This window comes from Uloborus diversus, chromosome 1 (genome assembly GCF_026930045.1).
Source record: "Uloborus diversus isolate 005 chromosome 1, Udiv.v.3.1, whole genome shotgun sequence".
NCBI lineage: Eukaryota > Metazoa > Arthropoda > Arachnida > Araneae > Uloboridae > Uloborus > Uloborus diversus.
The window spans coordinates 93,333,986-93,352,146 of record NC_072731.1 but is presented as its reverse complement, the minus strand read 5'-3'; the positions used below and the strand labels follow the sequence as shown (position 1 = coordinate 93,352,146).

General features: G+C 33.0%; 1 protein-coding gene across 1 annotated transcript in view; it reads left to right on the top strand.

Annotated features, from left to right (window-relative positions):
* The window catches only part of LOC129231092 (serine/threonine-protein phosphatase 2B catalytic subunit 2-like), a 109,695-nt gene that overhangs the window by 74,316 nt on the left and 17,218 nt on the right, over nucleotides 1–18,161 (top strand). The gene's annotated exons all lie outside the window — the stretch shown is intronic.

Below are 18,161 nucleotides of genomic sequence, written 5' to 3'. Positions count from 1 at the left end.
GTGATGTATAAAACCACTTTTATTTTTTCCCTAGCCTTGACCTTTGATTTTTTTTATAGGTCATCAAAAGTCATTTGTTGTGGTCGAAAATGGGACTTTTAAACCTTTGCATTTTGGCCCAATTCTAATTGAATAACAATCATGGCAGTAAATTTTACATTTTGATGTTAAAGTGCATAAGATAATAGTCTCACACTCTGAGTTATGTAGCTGCTTAATAATCAAAATAATGGCAGCAAGCCAAAGTTCAAGGTCAAATGCAAAATTTTTACTCATTTCAAAGGGTCATAACTCGCTTAGGGGATAAAAACACACAAAAACTAATCACTGGAATCACACTAATGAGAAAATCTAACTGTAATTGTGTTTTCGTTTATCCTTTATAAACTACGCCCCCTTAAAGATCAGAAAATTGACCAAAAATACCATTTTTAGACCCCTGTAAACCAAAATGGGGATGGAATTAAAAATAAAATTTCTTAGCCAATTGAATATTCCATTCAAGAACTATACATGTTATATATATTGTTTTGTGTGTTTGGTTTGTAAAAAAGATACAGTCATTTGAAGTGGAGTAGTTTTGCCAGTTAATTCGCATGCTAAAACAGAAATAAAAAGTGTGAAAACTTCATTATACCTTCTTAAACTATGTATATTGTGCTCTATATTAGGGCTCGACCGATGGCATTTTTTGGCCGATGGGCCGATGCCGATTGTTGGCCGATTGTTCAAAGACGGCCGATGGCCGATTGTTTTCCTCCAAATGGCCGATGGCCGATGCCGTTGGCCGATGGCAAAAAAAAATCAAACAGAAATAAATTGATAAGATTATCAGGGATTTAAAGGATCATTGATTCATTTCACTTAACTTCCTTTCTACGAATAAGAAATCGTAATCACAAAAAAAAAAAAAAAAAAATAATAATAAAATAAAATAAAATTTCTTGACCTAAATTTCTATTTTACGATCACCCAATTTAAACTTCACAAGTTTTTTCGGCACATCTGTACATGCATATATACCTAAGAACATATAGATGACCAAAATATCCATTTTGAACGCCTCCTCAGTTAATTATCGCAAATTCCCTTGTGATGTCTTCATGCGCGTAAACTTTCGTCACTCAAAAACGTTATGAAATAGTAAGATGAAAACTCATACGTACGTAGTATGATCTAAAGGTTCGAGGACAAGTTGTATAAAACCTTACCCTGAATAGTTCATATTATCGACGCACAACTATCTACAAAATAGCCTTGGACGACTATGCACTTCTTCCAACATTCGTATAACTTTTAGAAGCACTCCTGGAAGACATTTTTCGCAACCTCCTAAAAGGCCTCTTGCGCTGCTACTTTAACTTCATCGTGGGGACGAAGGCAACTTTCATGTTGAGGATGCACGGTTCGATTGGTCATTACTCTGATATGACAAACAAATAACATAAGGTTTCGTCGGACTTAGCTCCGTGTGACTTTTGCCTGTTCCCAGCAAAAAAAACATTTGCATGGACGCCACTTTCTTCCGTCAGGAGAAGATAAAGCTGCATCATAAGAAGGTAGCGAAAAATGGCTCCCAGGAGTGATTCCTAAAGTTATATGAACACTGGCAGAAGTACATAATCCCTCAAGGTGACCTTTTGAAGGTGGATGTGCTTCAGTAATGTGAACAATTCTGGGTAAGGTTTTATAAAGCTTGTCCCAGAACTTTTGGATCGTACTACGTACAACTTGTATAGGGTGTAGTTATGCTTCTCCTTTTTTGACAGCTGTATGATGAAAGAGAAAGAACAACAGCCAAAAAAAAGAAAAAAAACAACAAAGAGACTGTTTAATAACCTATTGATTTTTTTAAATTGAACATATAACTAAGATTTCAGTAATATTGTAATAATGTATGGATTTAGGTACATTAAAAATAGTTAAAAAACATTAAATTATGTTGTTTAATCATTCAAAAAAAAAAAAAAAAAAGAATAAAACTATGAAACCGTCAACAAATTACGCAACTAAATTGAAAAGATTGCACGTAGACTTTTTTAGTCATCAAATTAAACGAAAAAGATAACAGATAAATTACAATATTAAATCATAATAGAAATATTTTTGTACTTATTTCAAATTTATGAATAGAAAAGTTTGCATTTTTCATAAAATCTATAACAGTAGCATAAGTTTTGCTGAAAAAAGAAATGCCCATGAAAAGAGCGAGGTTCTTAAAACGCAGCTACAATAAACAAACTCAATATTTGCATTAAGTTAATAACTGAATAAATATAATACTTGATCTGTTATTTGCACATAATATTGAACAATTTGATTGTTTAATCTTTTATGAAGTTTTACAAACAAGTTCAAAATAATTTTTTCAATTTCACAAAAATTTTCTGAAATTTAAAAATTTGCATAATAGAAAATCCTTGAAACTATTCTATAAAAAACGAAAATAATTTATTCACTGATTTTATATAAATACACAAAAATAGTTACGTACAACAGAAAAAAAAATCGATCGCTATGAATGATGCAAAAAAGATGGCGCATTACGAAATGTAGGTGAAACAAGTATGAAAAATACGCAAAATGACATTTCTTGACCAAAATAAATAATCGATAAATATTTAAAAAATGCTTGAAATGACAAGGGAGGGTTTAGGGGGGGGGGGGGTCACCCTCTGATTTTGGAGTAACTCACACTTCGGCCGCAACTTCGGCCTAATTTTTTCAGTACAGAACCGCTACCACCAACGTCTCGGAAGATTTTCTGAATCTATTTCAGCTCTTCCGAAGAAAAAATTCAAAACTCCCTTTGATTTCCGAATTATGTCAGCATTCAAAACGTCTTTAATCAATTTCTTACATTAATGCTCTAAATTCTTTCTAAACAATAGATAAAGTTTGAAAAACAAATCCCTAATTCTATGAATGGTGTTCGTTTTAAACAACTCAGAAGTAAAACTAGAGTTTAATTTAAGAAATTGAGGGAGTGGGAGGAGGGGCATGCAAGTGTTCTCGGAAATTGAAAAAATAGTCGTAAAAAATAGAGTTCAAAATAATCATAAACATGGCCAGAAAAACCTTTTAAAACTTGTACCCGAGTTTGTTTTGACGTGCAGTGGCTGATTTAAAATTTAGCAAATGTTGCAATTGCGAGAGGTCCCATAACCATAGGGGCACCGTTAGAGTTACAAAAATGCTTATGATAAATGTTTTACAACTTCTGTGATAGAGAAATAGGGCCCCAAAATGTATTTCAACGGGCCCCAAACTTGCCACTCCACCGAAGCGATACAGAAAAGACTGCATTACTGTGATTCCTATTACAAATATCAAAAAATTAAAAATTACCGTCGGTTCAACGGGAATCTAACAAAATGACCCAAAAACCGGTTTCGCCATCTCATATTTATTTCCATGTTCTCCAGTCCGGCAATATATCACCAAATGATCGTCAGTCTGAGACGCTATATTAGTTTTGCATTGAAATATGTAATTAATAGCCACAAAAAATGAGTAAATTGGCTTTTCAGAGCACCCGACCGAAAACAAAAGGGAAGTGTACAACTGGAACATACGCACACCCCACATGCGAGAATTTAACCTTCTACAGCTTACCATTTTTGAATTATGATTTATGAGAGATATATACGTACATCCAGTTGCAAGAAACAACGCAATAATTAACTTGTTTGTACCTGAATGCAAAATTAAAAATTCCTTCAGGGGTGACTAAAATAGAAATTCATACTGAAATTCAAGTAAAAAAATTTATTAGAAAACAATAACTCCCTTTACTAGGTGTTAAAAAGTAAAAACAGCAAAGGTCCTTTTTTTTTCAAAAAACATCGGGCAATTCCATCGGCGTTTCGATGTATTTTAAGGCCGAGATGGCTAAATTGTTGAACCATCGGCCAGGCCGATGCATCAGTCGAGTCCTACTCTATATAATATATTATACTGAAAGAACATATTGTAAGTATAAAAATAATTATTTTTAATTTGATAACTGAAAAATATTTGGACATGAATGAGTAGTTCATACTTGATTAACAGCTCAAGTAGTTAATTTATAAACTATACTAATAAGGTACACACAAAAATTTTCAATACATACAAACATGCTCTCTGTGCATTAAATTATGTAACTTGCATTTAACATATGCAATATCATTACATATACAAAATTTAAATTAAAAATTTTTATTTCTTGTTTGTGTGTAATTTTTGTGAAATTGAACTCAGTAGTACTATAGGTGGTGGCACAGTATGTGGCTGAAATACTTTACTCAAATACATTACAAAAATAGAATGAACTGTTAAGTCAACATCCGTTTCATGATTATATAAATTGAGAGCTGAATGCATTTCTATGCAATCACATGGTAATGGACAATAGGACTCGACCGATGCATCGGCGCCGATGGTTCAAAAAATTTAGCCATCGGCAGTCGGCGGCCGATGCTATCTTGCCGGAAACATCGGCCCATCGGCCTTAAAAACATCGAAAAGCCGATGGAAATTGGCCGATGTTTTTGAAAAAAAAAAAGATATTTGTTTTACTTTTTAATACAAAGTAAAGGGAGTTGTTTTCAAACAAAATTGTTTACTTAAATTTCAGTATGAATTTATATTTTAGTCACCCCTGAAAGAGTTTTTAATACTGCATTCAGGTACCAAACACGTTAATTATTGCGTTGTTTCTTGCGGCTGGATGCACGTATGTATCTCTCATAAGTCATAACTAAAAAATGGTAAGCTGTAGAAGGCTAAATTTTCACCTGTGGGAAGTGCGCACGTTCCAGTTGTGACCTACCCTCTTTGTTTTCGATCGGTATGTTCTAAAAAGCCTATTAACTGATTTTTTGTGGCTATTAATTACTTATTTCAATGCAAAACTAATATAGCGTCTCAGACTGACGATCATTTGGTGATATATTACTGAATTGGAGACCGTGGAAACAAATATGAGATGGCGAAACCGGTTTTGTTTCATTTTGGTTCGATTCCCGTTGAACCGACCGGTAATTTTTAATTTTTCGATGTTTAATATGAATCACAGTAATGCAGTCTTTTCTGTATCGCTTCGGCGGAGCTACAAGATTGGGGCCCGTCGAAATACATTTTGGGGCCGTATTTCTCTATCACAGAAGTTGTAAAACATTTATCAAAAGCATTGTTGTAACTCCTACGGTGCCCCTATGGTTATGGGGCCCTCGCGCAATTGCAACATTTGCTACATTTTAAATCCGCCACTGCACGTCAAAACAAACTCGGGTGCAAGTTTTAAAAGGGTTTTTCTGCCTCAATGTTTATGATTATTTTGAACTCTATTTTTTGCGACTATTTTTTGTATTTCCGAGAACACTTGCGTGCTCCTCCTCTCACTCCCTCAATTTCTGAAATTAAACTAAAGTTGTACTTCTGAGTTGTTTAAAACGAACACCATTCATAAAATTAGAGATTTTTTTAAAGCAAGTTTTATCTTTTGTTTAGGAAGAGTTTAGAGCATTAATTAGAAATTGATTAAAGACGTTTTGAATGGTGACATAATTCGGAAAACAAAGAAATTTTGAATTTTTCTTCGGAAGTGCTGAAGTAGATTCAGAAAACTCTTCCGAGGTGTTGGTGGTAGCGCTTCTGTACTAAAAAAATTAAGCCGAAGTTGGGGCCGAAGTTTAACATTGTGAGTTACTCCAAAATTAGAGGGTGACCCCCTAATCCGCCCTCGTCGTTTTCAAGCATTTCTTAAATATTTAGCGATTATTTATTTTGGTCAAGAAATGTCATTTTGCGTATTTTTTATACTTGTTTCACCTATATTTTGTAATGCGCACCTTTTTTGCATCATTAATAGCGATCAATTTTTTTTTTTCTGTTGTAACTATTTTTATGTATTTATATAAAATTAATGAATAAGTTATTTTCGTTTTTCATCATATGTTGAATAAATATGTTATAGAAAAGTTTCAAGGATTTTCTACTATGCAATTTTTTAAATTTCAGAAAATTACTGTTAAATTGAAAAAATTTAATTTGAACGTGTTTGTAGGGCTCCATAAAAGATTAATCAATCAAATTGTTCAATATTACGTGTGCAAACATCAAATCAAGTAGTATGTATATGTATTCAGTTATTAACTTGGGGTAAATATTGAGTTTGTTTATTGTAGCTGCGTTTTAACCGTTTACCCGCCAATGTTCCAAAAATGGAACATCATATTTAAGTGAAAATTTTCCCAAGAAATAACGTTAAAATAAACAAGTTTTTTTTAACACAGTTTAGTCTTATTTCAAAGTATTTTTTGATTTCCTGCTTGATTGTTTATATGTTTTCAATTATTTATTGCGATTTTTCAAAGATGAGTGTTTTTTTTAGCTTTTTGCAACTTTTTCTTATAAAATTTACCAAAAAATTGGCTTTTTCAGAAAATGTGATGATATTTATTATAGTTGTGAAAAATACTTCAATGTATGATTTTAAAATGCTTGTAGAAATGTACAATGATATTTCCGAAAGGTGTACCCCTTCAAAATAGCATGTTCCAATTTTGGAACATTGGCGCTTTTTAGGGAGTCAAATTTCCAAAAAGTAAATCGTTCGACTTCCAAGGGGAAGTTTCATTTTTCGTAACATATGTTTCTTTTTTTTTCTCTCATTTTGAATGTACTCTGATGTAGATGTTGGCAAAACCAAGTAAGTTTATATTTTGAAAGGATATGACGTTTCGTTAGCAAAGAAAATAATAACAGTCTTCTGTTTGACGGACTATATGGCTCCGAATCCACACCTGCTCGGACAGCTGCTTTGTCACGCGATAATAAAAAATAATATTAGTGAGGCGTTTTATTCTTCATATTTTAAATGCAGTTCAATAATTCGCTAGCTTTGTTTTCGGGCGAAACGAAATTCTGTTTGACGTATACCAACTGTTCATAAATGTTAAAAAATGTCTACAAGATTTCTTACTGTAAGCTGTGGCTTATTTAGAGACATTGTCAGATTCGGATTTGTCAGATGTAGATATATGCCAATTACCCCCTGATGAACTAGGCAATATGACTGAGGAAGAATAGATGTTGATAGAGATGAAATCCTACAATTTTTTGGTTTGTTGCTATATAGTGGGTACCATTCTGTTCCTTCTGAAGATATGTATTGGAGCAGTGCAGAAGATACATCTGTGCCAATTGTACCAACAATTATGCCTCAAAATCGTTTTCGAAAAATAAAAAACAACTTTCATTTGACGGACAACCATGAATTAAAACAAAATGACAAACTAAGAAAAGTTTTCCCTATTTACGAAGAATTGTGTAAAAACCCTCAATAATTTGGTGTATTTCATGAAAAATTGAGCATAGATGAATCTATGGTTCCCTACTACGGTCGGCATTCATGTAAAATGTTTATTAGATGAAAACCAATAAGATTCGGCTCCAAAATTTGGATGCTGTGCTCTTCAAGTGGATACCCATATTCCATGGAGATTTATTCAGGCAAAAAAGAAGGATCCCCTGATGTGCAATTAGGATCCAGAGTTGTAAATGATCTATTATCAGTTTTGACTGACACGTCTAAGCATGAAGTATACTTTGATAACTTTTTTACATCATATGACTTAATTTCTCAGCTATCAAAAAAAAGTGTACGAGCAACAGGAACAATTCTTGAAAACCGAACTGGCCATTGTCCACGGAAATCCAAAAAAGCCCTTTCTAAAGAAGATCGCGGAAATTTTAACTATCGATCTGATGGATCAGTGTACATGTGCAGCTGGAAGGATAATGCAGTGGTTACAGTAGCATCTAATTGTTATACACATGAGCCACTTGCATCTGTAAAATGTTACTCAAATGCGCAGAAATGCAATATAGATGTGCCACAACCTCATCTTATCAAGACATACAATGAAGGAATGGGGGGGGGGGGGGGTGTGGACGTCTTGGATAAACTTTTAGGGAGCTACAGACCTCATTTGAGGAGTAAAAAATGGTGGTGGAATCTTTTTAGTAATGCTCTGAATATTTCAGTTGTAGCTAGTTGGTTACTTCATTGTGAGTTACACGAAGTCAAGATAAAGCATTTAGAGTTCCGAAGAGAAATAACAACTGACCTCCTAAGAAGAAAAGTACGAGTAGAAAGTCATCCAGGGCCTCGTTGTCATTTACATAAACGATCAAGAATGTCTGACGGTCATTATATTGTATCTGCATACCAAGGACGTTGCGCGGTGTGCAAAAAAATGCGACTAAGAAATGTTTCCATTGCGACAAACGACTTCACCAGCAATGCTTCCTTTCATATCATGGGCATTAGATATTTCTGTATTGGATTTTCTGAATTCTGATATGTACACAAATGCAATTTAAAATATTATTTTTACCGCAATAAAGTATGCTAAGATAAAAACCGCATTCAAAACCTCTTAGTTTAAAAAAATTCTCTGAAAAAAAAAAAACTTCATGCAAAGCGCCAATGTTCCAAAAATGGAACACACTGAAAATCATAGTAAAAAATTTTTTTCTGGAAATTTTATTTTATTTCTGTATTTACTAGACATAAATAGACATAATTTCAAAAAATTACTCAAATTTGATCATCCGTCAATAGTTTGGCGGTTAAACGGTTAAGAATCTCACTCATTTCGTGGCTATTTCGTTTTTCGGCAAAATTTACACCACTGTTATACATTTTATAAAAAATGCCAACTTTTCTATTCATAAATTTTAAATAAGTATAAAAATATTCCTATTATGATTTAATATTGTAATTTATCTGTTACCTTTTTTGTTTAACTTGATGACTAAAAAATGTCTACGTGCAATCTTTCCACTTTAATAGCGTAATTTGTTGACGGTTTCATAGTTTTTTTTTTTGAATGATTAAACAACATAATTTAATGCTTTTTAACTATGTTTAGTTTACCTAAATCCAAACATTATTAAAATATTACTGAAATCTTAGTTATATGTTCAATTTAAAAAAAAAAAAAATCAATTGGTTATTAAACAGTCTCTTTGTTTTTCCACCATTTTTTTTTTTTTTTTTTTTGACTGTTGTTCTTCGTCTTCCATCATACAGCAGTCAAAAAAGGAGAAGCATAACTACACCCTATACAGATTGTACGTAGTACGATCCAAAAGTTCGAGGGATAAGCTGTATAAAACCTTACCCAGAATAGTTCACATTACCGAAGCACATCCACCTACAAAAGGTCATCTTGAGGGACTATGTACTTCTGCCAGTGTTCATATAACTTTTGGAAAAACTCCTGGAAGCCATTTTTCACTACCTTCTGTGATGCAGCTTTATCTTCTCCTGACGGAAGAAAGCGGCATCCATGCAAATGTTTTTTTTGCTGGGAACAGGTAAAAGTCACACGGAGCTAAGTCCGACGAAACGTGATGTTATTGGTTTGTCATATCAGAATATTGACCAATCGAACCGTGCATCCTCAACATGAAAGTCGCCTTCTTCCCCACGATGAAGTCAAAGCAGCAGCGAAAGAGCCCTTACAGGAGGTTGCGATAAATGTCTTCCAGGAGTCCTTCTAAAAGCTATACGAACGGTGGCAGAAGTGCATAGTCGTTCAAGGTGACTATTTTGTAGATAGATTCACGGTAAATTTTTATACAACTTGTCCTCGAACTTTTAGATTATACTACCTACGTATGAGTTTTCAACTTACTATTTCATAACGTTTTTGAGTGACTTAAGTTTACGTGTAGGAAAACATCACAAGAGAATTTGCGATAATTTTAACTAAGGAGGCTTTCAAGATGGATATTTCGGTCATATATATGTTCTTAGGTACATATGCATGTACATATGCGCAGAAAAAACTTGTGAAGTTTAAATTGGATGATCGTAAAATAAAAATTTAGGTCGAAATCTGATTTTTTTTTTGGGGGGGGGGGAGTATTGCAATTCCTTATCCGTAGAAAGGAAGTAAAGTGAAATGAATCAATGATCCTTTAAATCTCTGACAATTTTATCAATTTATTTCTGTTAGATTTTTTTTTTTTGCCATCGGCCAAAAGCATCGGCCATCGGCCATCGGCAATCGGCCATTTGGAGGAAAACAATCGGCCATCGGCCATCGACCATCTTTGAACAATCGGCCAACAATCGGCATCGGCCCATCGGCCAAAAAATGCCATCGGTCGAGCCCTAATGGACAATGTGACAGAATCAGATGAACCATAAAAAGAATTGATACTAAGACCCACTTGCAAAGAACTACTAGAAGTCGCATTTTATCTCCTACAGAAATATATACATTCTGCATTTTTGTTATTAAACATTGCATGTATCCTTGTGAGCACTCAGTATATTAAACTAGCTGGAAAAATGCTGCAAAAAAGGCTTGACTCTGCAAATGAAACTCCCAATACAAGATCTAATCCCTGCTTTATGACACCCTGTTTAAATATTCTCCCAGTAAAATTATTGTTCACTAGCAATAGGTATGAAGAATAGTGTGTTACTAAAAAGATTATTAAAAGAAAATGTCCTTTATTGTCAAAAGAGATATTACATAGCTTGTGTTGACCACTAAATTTAGAACCCCTCTCATTGTCTTTGTAAATGGTACAGTTTCAAAGTATCAAATTATGAATGTGCCTTGGTAAAGCATTCCAATATGCCATATACTGTGTCATTATTAGAACTATAGTACTACTAAGTGAAAGGCCAGTTCATTTTCTCAAAACTACACTCAAACAAGAAAGAAAAAACTCACTTTTTTAAATTTAAATTTTGTATATATAATGTTATTGCATATGTTTAAGGCAAGTTACATAATTTAATGTACAGATTTCATGTTTGTATGCATTAAATTTTTTTTTTTGTGTACCTTAGCTTTATAGTCTATAAATTAACTACTTGAGTTATCAATCAAGTATGAACTACTCATTCATGTCCAAATTTTTTTAAGTTATCAAATTAAAATAATTATTTTTATACTTAAAATATGTTTGTTTCAGAATACTATACAGTAGAAGACAGTTATAACGCTGACCCAAGGACGGATACAAGAGAGGGACGATGGGGGCGATCGTTCCCCTCCTTGAGTCGAGATGGAGGAACTCTCCTTCGCCATATTTCTGATACCGGAGTTCTAAAAGCTTAATTTTAGACGGTCTTCAACAATTTTACGAAACAAAAGGGCTCTCCTTCAGAATTTTTTCAAAATTGTAGTCTTGAAAACGCAATTAAGCTTTTGAGATAAGGATCGGTTTGGAACTTTCAACAGGAAGTTTTTTGAAGTTCCAAAAACAATTTTAGAGAATCTTAGATGATATAGCTCTCCCCTGGAAAGTTTCTTAAATTAAAGTCCAAAAAAGCCAATTATAGGACACTTTTGATGATGTTAGGAGGCAAAGGTTTGAGAATATAAATAACTGAAATCAATCGCCCCCTCCTTGAATGCTCTCTGGATCCGTCCTTGTGCTGACCTGTATAACACAATTCTCTATAAACCGCACAACTTTTCAGAAGTAAACAATAGGTTTTGAAGCTTGAAAAATCACTCTGTTTTGCTTTGGGAACATAAAAATTGTTAGGCAAATTAAATTTTGAAAGTTTTTCATCTTTCGATCTTAATTTAAAGCTTTTAAATTTAAAATTAGTAATCATAATAAACAGAAAATACCAGATGGCTCTTTAAAATGGAGCTGTTATGCAAACCATGAAGCAAGCAGAAGTGCAGGACAATGCATTTTCTTTTGATTGTGAAACATATTTATTTGTGAATAACTAATTGTAATATTGGTGCTTTAATATTCATTGCAGATAAAACTCATTCTGAAGGGCTAATATATAGATATATTCTGAATGTTAGTTTCAAAATTTGTGAAATGATCTATATAACGCAAAAGCTGTGGTCCCAAGATGTGCATTATAACAGTCTTCTATTGTAATATATAGAGCACAATATGCATGTATACATAATTTAAGAAGGTGTAATGAAATTTTCACACTTTTTATTTCTGTTTTAGTGTGTGAATTAACTAGCAGAATTACTCAATTTCAAAGGCCTGTATCTTTTTTACAAACCAAATACACAAAGAAATACAGTAGAAGACCATTATAACACACACCTTGGGACCAGAACTTTTGTGTTATACAGGTTTTTGCGTTATATAGATCATTTCACAAGTTTTGAAATTAATATTCAGAATATATCTATATATTAGCACTTCAGAATGAGTTTTATCTGCAATGAGTATTAAAGCACCAATATTACAATTAGTTATTCACAAATAAATATGTTTCATAATCAAATTCCTGCACTTCTGCTAGCTTCATGGTTGGCATAACAGCTGCATTTTCAAGAGCCATCTGGTATTTTCTGTTTACTATGAGTACTAATTTTCAATTTAAAGCTATGAAATAAAATGGAAAGATGAAAAAGTTTCAAAATTTAATTAGCCAAACAATTTTTATTTTTGCAAAGCTAAACAGAGGGATTTTTTAAACATCAAAACCTATTGTTTACTTCTGAAAAGTAGTGCAATTTATAGAGAATTTGGTTTTACAGGTCGGCGTTATAACGGTCTTCTACTGTATATATATAGCATGAACAGTACTTGAATGGAATATTCAATTGACTAAGAAATTTTATTTTTAATTCCATCCCCTTTTGGTTTACAGGGGTCTAAAAATGTCATTTTTGTCAATTTTTTTTAAAATCTTTGAGGGGCTGTAATTTATAAAGGGTAAACAAACGCACTTTTACAGTTAGATTCTATCATTAGTGTGATTCCAGTGATTAGTTTTTGCCATATTTCACTTTGTGTTTTTATCCTCTAAGCGAGTTATGACCCTTTGAAATGAGTAAAAATTTTACTTGGTTCCTTGAACGTTGGCCTGCTGCCATTATTTTAGTTATTAAGTTACAGATACATAACTCAGTGTGCAAGACTATTATCTTATGCAGTTTAACATCAAAATATAAAATTTTCTGCCATGATTATTATTAAATTAGTTTTGGCCCAAAGTGCAAAAGTCTAAAAGCCCCATTTTTGACTATGACTTTTGATGACCTCTAAAAAATCAAAGGCCAAGGTTAGGAAAAAAATAAAAATGGTTTTAAACATCATTCATATGCAGCTTTTTGGGATGTGGGTTTCAAAACAATTAAAAATGTAATGTATCCATCCGTCGAACCTGTATGGATTGACCCTAAATCAACTTCTTCGGCGGAAATGGGATAGATTAAAGGTAAGACTTGCGGCCAATGGCTGAAAATTTCAATAAGCGGTTATGCTTCTGTACAACTACAAGCGGCGGTCAGTTTGAAAACAATTACATTTTTCAATTACTTAAGGTTTACTCATATTGCTATTGGTTGTGTTTTGTTAATTTCTTTATTTTCAATAAATGTGAATGAAAAATTGCTTGTCCGGGTTTTTTTTGCCGCACCCTGTAGAAAGTATTTTTTTATGCCTATAGACATTTATTGTCTTACCAGGGCCATTGGAAGGTGGGAGCAAATTTTTCCCGCACCCTCACACTATGAACAGCATCTAATAGAGCACAGATTTGTTGTGATAATTCCCAATGAGATGAAAGCTGCTATCTGTTGATCCCTTGGAATTAAAGTGGCTTTAGAAATTTAAAAAGCATTAACGGACTGAGAATATTAAAGTACAAAGGGAACAATTTGCTTTTATGTGCAACAGTATAGAGTTAAATGTACTTTTATTGGAAAATAGCTCTGGGTAGAGGGTGCAGAAAAATTCTTCCTCCTGATGTCGTTACCTTTTGGGATGTCACTTAATATGCACTCTTCAAATTTTACGAACCTGAGAAATTTGTTAGGAGAAATGTGTAAAATATGCTTTATCGAAAATCATTATTTTAAAGCTTATAGAGTTAATCCCAAACTTTTTACAGTACATGTTTTGAAGTAACACTGCAAAGAATTGCTCTATGCGTAGCATTTAATCTCTTTTGCGACATTTTATGTTCTGTTACGTATTTGCGAAATGCACTCCTTCACAAATTACTTAAATTTTTTGCATGATCACTTTAACTATATTTTCAAAATTGACTACTTTTTTGGAGAAAGAGGGGAAGGGATGCATTAATATTTATAAGGAATGCATAAATTATGATAACAGTTATAATAATAAAAAGAATATTTAATTTTTCACTCCTTTTCAATTTTTTTTTTCATTTATAAAATTATGGCAGACAACTGAAAGCTGCAACAATTAAAAAAAATTGTTTCATGATAAATACTCATTATGACCCCCCCCCCCCCCAAATTAGTAGTCTATATCCCTCCTAATTATGATGACCCAAAAATTTAATTGATTACTCCGTTTAAGATTACGTTGTTGTAGATTACTCCAAGCCTACTTATATAATAGTGTGTTTAAATCTGTATTTGTTTAATACAGTAGACCCTCGTTTTACGCGGTTTCGATTATATGCGGTTTAAGATTTGACACCTTTATTTTATTTTACTTGGATAAGTTTCGGTTTTACGAGGATGTGCAATGCAAACAGATAACATTTTCCCCTTTTTCAAAATCCAAACTCCTAAAGATTGCAGATTACGCGCAATAAACTTCATTTTGGCGTGCTAATAATCAAGCTTGGGCTACTGGAGACATTTTATGCAATCGGTTCCTAAGCTCTTTCCAGAAGTAAAGTTATTAAACTCACACAGTTCAGTACTCAATGGAAGAGCTTTTAGGAGTGGCAAAGGAGACCAAAACCAACGAGAATACTGACACCGATGACACACAACCAAAAACTTTCACATTGAAAATTTTGAGCCATTCCTAGACAAGAGAAATGATCTTTCTGATTTGTTAGTGAAGGAAGATTCTATCATGGAAATGAGGCAAGTGATTATTGATGCGTTAATGCTCTGCAAAGAATTGCAGAGAAAAACTCTTAATGACTGCCAAAAGCCTATCATAGCCAGCTCCTCTTTATAATCAGAACATGAAATTAATTTGTTTTCTTTATAAATGTTGTGCATAAAAATTGATATAAATACACATGAAACTTATACAATTAGCCATCACTAGAATGAAGTATTTTTTTATCTATGGAACCTAACCCCTATTTTAACATTACTATTAGGTCTCAATTTATGCAGCATTTCTGTGGAACTTAACCCCCATGTAAAACGAGGGTCTACTGTAATAAAAATAAATTGTACCTCTCGGGAAAGTTTTTGCAGATTTTTAAACTGGATATGTTCAGTTTAAAATATTCATATACAGGGGTCAATCCAGCGCCAAATTGGGGCCGCTTTGCGGCCCCTTCACAAAATTCCGCATGACAAAAGCGGCCCCATTCACAAAATTCCTCATCGCAAAAGCGGCCCCATTCACAAAATTCCGCGTTGTAAAAGCAGCCCCTTCACAAAAATTTATAAAAAGGCAGCCTTTTCACAATATTTTTTAAACGTAAATGTGTACGCATCTACGCGGGAGCCTCTTCCACCTTCCCCCATCTTATCTTTTTGCTTGCTGCGTAAGGTGTTTTTGCTTGAGAGCGTCAGAGGAGGGACGGGAGAGGGACACTTGTGATTGGTAGCTTGTTTTCAGGAAAATCTTAAATTTTACTTTGATTACGCAATATATATTTAGTATTAATTTGTGTTGAGTTTCAAAATCCAATTCTAAAATAACTTTACTTAAAATAAAATTATTTTACATGCTGTTTTTATTTTTTTATTTGTTTTGAAGATCTTGATTTCCTTACATCTGCCATGGTAAACGAATTTTTCGCATTTTTTGATGTTTACTGTACCTTGTTAAGAGGCAAACAAATAAAATTTCTTATATATTTATTAACATCATTAAATTGCAAAGTTTTAAACGAAATACCTACTCTGTAAGAACGTCAAAAGTCAAAAAAATTAAACGCTGAATGCTGGTGCAGTATTATTTTGGGTTTTAATTACTTTTAAGTTTTTCAAAGACATTTATGGAATCTTTAATGAGTATTTCACTTCTGTGTTAAGAAATATGTGATATCTTTGAGTCTGTTCATATTGTATTTATTAGGAGTTATCATTACGTTCAGCAGCATGTGCAATTTTCATTGCTCTTAAAGTATTTGAGAGGGGCAAACAGGAATTCTGTTGTGAGACTTTCACCTTAACACTAGAAAGACGGAAGCGGTCATTTTGACCGCAAACGATTTTCAAATGCTCATATTTGCTGCGTTTAATTTTCAAATTCTTTTTCCTTCATTGACTTTTCCTAACTATTTATTAAGATCTTACAACAGTAATTTTTTCCTTTTAGGATTATTATTATAGTCGCTATAAATGTTTATACCTAGAAAGACTGACTACGGTCATTTTGACCGCTTAAGGGAACCTTTCTTTATGCACCCGTTTTCTTCTTTTTTCTCTTATCAGTTGTGTGTACTATGGACTATTGTTAGTTGTCAGGGTGAGTAATGTTCTTTTGAGCTTGAGTAGCACCTGCTGGTGAGGTTTAATTCTTTGAACTGTTAGGAAAATGCGAAACACTTGCTGGTTGCATAGTTTCAGTTTTCTGTTATCTGCGCAGGTGCAAAGTTGAGAAAGGTAAATTTGAAAAGCATGTGACTGGACACGTGAAATTACTTTGGGTCTAAAAAGAAGTAAATATAAACAGAGATAAATTCCAAAAATGTTTGCTGGAATTCTTTTGTGCACAAAACATGTGCTTTGTTTGAAGAATTGATGTTTATTTTCTTCGGTGATAATGAAGTTCTCAGTCACATAATTATCTTCATGATATCGAGAAGAACCGTTGACGACAAGCAAAAATTATAGGATTATTAACTCCTGAAACTGCTGCACATCTAAAACAGATTATGGTTTGAATGAACTGTGTGACTTGTCTGAAGAGAAATATATTCCTAGCGATGAGAATAGTTTGCTTTCATGAGATTATTGCGAATATTTTTCGGAGCCAAGATTTGCAGAAAAGGATTGTTCTTCTGAGTTAGAATCAAAAAAAACCTCGCTAATAAAAATTGACGCTCAAAATATAAAAAGTAGTGAAAGAAAAAGGGAAAAGTTACCGACGCCGAAAAAAAAGGGGGACAGTTTCAAAAACTGAACTCCTATTTCTACAATTTCCTCCAAGTCACCTCCACTGGTCGATTTTGCTGCATATAAATAAGTATCTACCACAGGAAAAAGATTAAAATAGTGTGAAATTAAATTATGCAGAAATAAAACTACGAGCATTTGTTCTAATTGCCAAAAAAAATGTTAATGGCTAACATGCAGGCGATGTGATAACATAAGTATTTCGAAATACTGTAAAAGATAGTAATGTACGGTATCTTGCGATATTAAGATATTTTTTAAACCAAACACATGCATGGTTGATTATATTACTTGTTAGCTATTACATGCTAAAAATTTTTTCTCTTTTTTGTACAAATTTGCTCTTTCTTAATGCCAATTGTGTAGAGCATGTGTATTTCACTTGATCGAACATAAAACAAAAAAAAAGCTATCTGAGATTTATTTGCAGACTATATTACGATTAAATTGTTAAATTAAACTCTGATATGATGAAACAAATCTTTTCTATGGTTAAAAATCCCGAAAGGAGGAAATTTCCAATCTTTTAAGTATGGTGGTCAAAGTGACCGCTGCTCGTCTTTCTAGGTATACGCAAAACGCCGTCTTTCTAGTGTTAAGAAAGTGTGCCTTGCATATGTATATTTGTAAAAAGCAATAAATGTAATGTATGTGTCAAATAACGAATAAAATGTTAAGGGTCTTACTTCCCCCCCTCCCCCCAGCGCATTTTCTCTTGACAGCTTTCAGGTATTCTTCAAGAACTTGCAATCACCCCTGAAACCTGTCTAAGGCTTTTCTATAATGATACGACAGCTAAAAATGCTTTAATATAATCTTTTCCAAGAAAAAAATCACAAGGTCTTTTTTACAAAAATAAAGAAAATTCACAAAAATATTTTGCTTTTTCACAAAAATAACGAAATTTCACAAAAATATTTTGTCTTTTCACAAAATGAGGATCCAAAAAATAAAACCTGGATCGACCCCTGATATATAGTGGAAAATGTTTAACACGAAGCTTAAGGAACCAAAATAATTTTTCATGTTAAAAGAATTTCTTGTTGAGACTTGTATTAAATTGCACAGTATACTGTCCGAACC